Genomic DNA, 3245 nt, shown 5'->3' with positions numbered 1-3245 from the left:
AATGAAATGCACACACAAAAGCATGATTTAATGTAATTTAAAATTTCTTTCGTTTCTGCAATTTATGTAAATGTCAAGGTAAAAACTATGTTTACCTTTAAAGATATGGCCTCCTTTTTGTTTCCAGAAAACATGGACTTTTCATCAAAATGCATAGGAAAGGACCTAGAAAAATTAGATAATGAATTAGACTTATTTACCAAATTGTTTGGATACTAGTAATAATGCTCCACTTTCTACAATTACTTGACATATCTACAGTACCTAAAATGTTTAAAATATGGTTCAAGAATCAAAATATATATTATAGCCATACCCAGTTACATAGTTTGTCCAATTCTATAAGCAATGCAGAACAGTTAGGTACTTTTATGTTTTTTCCCCAAAGAATTCTTAACAAATATCCCAAAGGAAATAATATGAAATTCTTCATCATATAGCAGTTTTAGCCATAGTTCTCAATTTTGTCTTTCTCTCCAACTCTTTTATGAGACTCTCCCTTTTCTTATCTGGATGTAATGTCTTGTGAGTTTTGTAATATGTCACTATATTCCTCCTCGCTAAATAGAAACAAATGAACACTTATAAACTAACTTTCTGACAATAGAGAATATTATTATTCAAAAGACTTAGAGAGAACTCCATCCAAAACTACATACTGTATGCATATCATGATCTTTTAACAAATCTGCTACTTATAGCTATTGTCCTCAGAGTGAATTTGTCAGCTAACATAGTAGACTTGACTAAGAAACCAATGCCATAGAGCAGGCATGTCAAACTGCTGGCCCACGGGCCGGATGCATCATGCCAAAACCACGCCCACCCCATAGAGGCTAGGATTGCTTTCATTGTAACAGCTACAGTAACAGAATCTTGCAAGTCTGATTGTATTTTGTCCTTCCTCACTTTATCTTTATCTAAACTAGGGATATGCTCGTTTGACAGGGTTCAAGTTATTTTCTTGGCCCAAATTCAAATCCCTTTTACTTTAACCATTTCCTTGATAGTGGCTCTTCCTTCTGTACTTCTTTCTGAACTTCAAGGCCATTCCCTATACCTTCTATCAAATAGCAATAGCACTTAGCAATAGCACTTAGACTTATATACCGCTCCATAGTGCTTTATAGCACTCTCTGAGCGGTTTACAAATGTCAGCATATTGCCCCCAGCAATCTGGATCCTCATTTTATCAACCTTGAAGGATGGAAGGCTGAATCAACCTTCAGCTAGTCAGGATCGAACTCGTGGCTGTAAGCAGAGTTAGCCTGCAATACTGCATTCTAACTACTGCACCACAATGGCTCCTATTGAAGTTCATCCAGACCTTCTAGCTTTTTCCACTGAGCTATTGCTCTCTCTGGCCCCAACATCCTGTAACACAGCTCAGCATTCTAAGATGCAGCAGTTGTTGACAAAAGCATACAGTATAACAGATTACTAGCTCACTGAATTTCACTGGACATGGCACCTTTCTCAATAATTTGATATTTCTAATCAAAACACTCCATCTTAACTAATTCAAAGGAAGAATCAAAAATGCTAAAGGATAAAATAGTATATACTCTTATATATATTGGCTGCGTTTATCACCAGCCAGTTTGTCAGCAACCTAAAACCAATTTCCTGTATGTGTTAACCACATGTGTGATTTCAGCATAATGTTTCAGTTGGCCCTCTTTGGCCAACTGCATTTCTTCCATGTTTTCTGTCATAATCCTGATGACTTGGCTATCTGCTTCAAGACATCTGACTATGTGACTAAGACAAGAAGAGCAATAGTTATGTTCTCTTTTCCTTTTGGATTAAAAAAACCCCCAGGTAATTAATTATTTGCACAATTTAAACTGCAGCTGGATACAAATGAGTCTTTCGTCTGACAGTCATAGTTTTCCTTTCTGGAGAGCTTCCTTTCCATTGCAAATATCCTTTGGACTCTCAAGTTGCTTCCCACATCTTGCTAAGCAAACTTGTTTGTTTTGTTGTTTAGGATTTGGGATTAATTTATTAAAGAAACCCAGTCATCTGGGACTGATTCAATAAAATATGGTTAAACAGTGGTTTAATGTGATATGTGAATTCAACCATATTTTTAGATCTGTTTTAATATCTTCGTTTTCCTGCAATTCTCTAAAGATCTACTGAAATCAACTTTATTCAGTTGTCTGTATCTGAATACATACTAAAGGTGGAGAATAAAAGCACACCTACTTTGTATCTTGGAAGATTTCTAACAAGAGAGACTTAGTTTCTGTATCCTCCTGTGAATTTCCAGTATAGAGATCCACAACTGAACGCTCAAAGTATGACGCAACCTTTGACAATGCACGCAGTTCCACCAAATATAGGAAATATAAATTTTTTAGTCGTCTTGGTCCTTCACTTTTTGTTTCACTAGGGTCAAAACGCTGGGTGAATTCTTTGACATTAGGTCCCCAACGAGGTCTTCCCCATGTTTCTGAACAAAGAAAAACAATGCTTTAAAATAAGTATTAAAATTGTTTTTATGGGAATAGTGAAAGAATTAATTTCCCACACAAAATAAAAAAATAAAAATCACAAATACCTTCAAGTAAATAGTTTGCACAAAGATGTAAGTTGATACTTGCATGAAGTCCTGAAATAAGTTTATAGAATACACGTTTTTCAAGACAAAGCCCTAGATGAGATAAAAAAATATTGTTAAAACCCAATTAATTAGAAAATAATTCAATAATCCTGTTAGAAAGTGTTTTGCTATACAGATAGTCCTTGACTTATAGCAGTTCATTTAGTGACCTGAGTCCGCAAGGAGAAGGGCGGGATATAAATTCGAATAATAATAATAATAATAAAATTGCAACGGCACTGAAAAATATGACTTATGACCGTTTTTCATAATTATGACCTTTGCAGCACCATTACATTGTGATCAAATTTCAGATGCTTGGCAACTGACTCATATTTATGACCGTTGCTATGTCCCAAGGTCACGTGATCACCTTTTGTGACCTTCTGACAAGTAAAGTCAATGGGGAAGTCAGATTCACTTAACAACCAGGTTACTAAAGCGCCTGAAGGCAGGACAAGAAGCAACGGGTGGAAACTAACCAAAGAGAGAAGCAACCTAGAACTAAGGAGAAACTTCCTGACAGTTAGAACAATTAACCAGTGGAACAACCTGCCTCCAGAAGCGGTGAATGCTCCAACACTGGAAGTTTTTAAGAAGAAACTGGACAGCCATTTGTCCGAAATGGTATAGGGTT

At 35.9% G+C, this 3245-nt stretch overlaps 1 pseudogene; it reads right to left on the bottom strand.

Moving 5' to 3' along the window:
• LOC107293650 overlaps positions 1-3245 on the bottom strand; it is a 24460-nt pseudogene that overhangs the window by 4288 nt on the left and 16927 nt on the right.

This window comes from Protobothrops mucrosquamatus, unplaced genomic scaffold (genome assembly GCF_001527695.2).
Source record: "Protobothrops mucrosquamatus isolate PMUCROS unplaced genomic scaffold, P.Mucros_1.0 scaffold1681, whole genome shotgun sequence".
NCBI classification, from domain to species: domain Eukaryota; kingdom Metazoa; phylum Chordata; class Lepidosauria; order Squamata; family Viperidae; genus Protobothrops; species Protobothrops mucrosquamatus.
The sequence above is the reverse complement of the archived record's forward strand: the minus strand, read 5'-3'. Positions and strand labels throughout refer to the sequence as shown.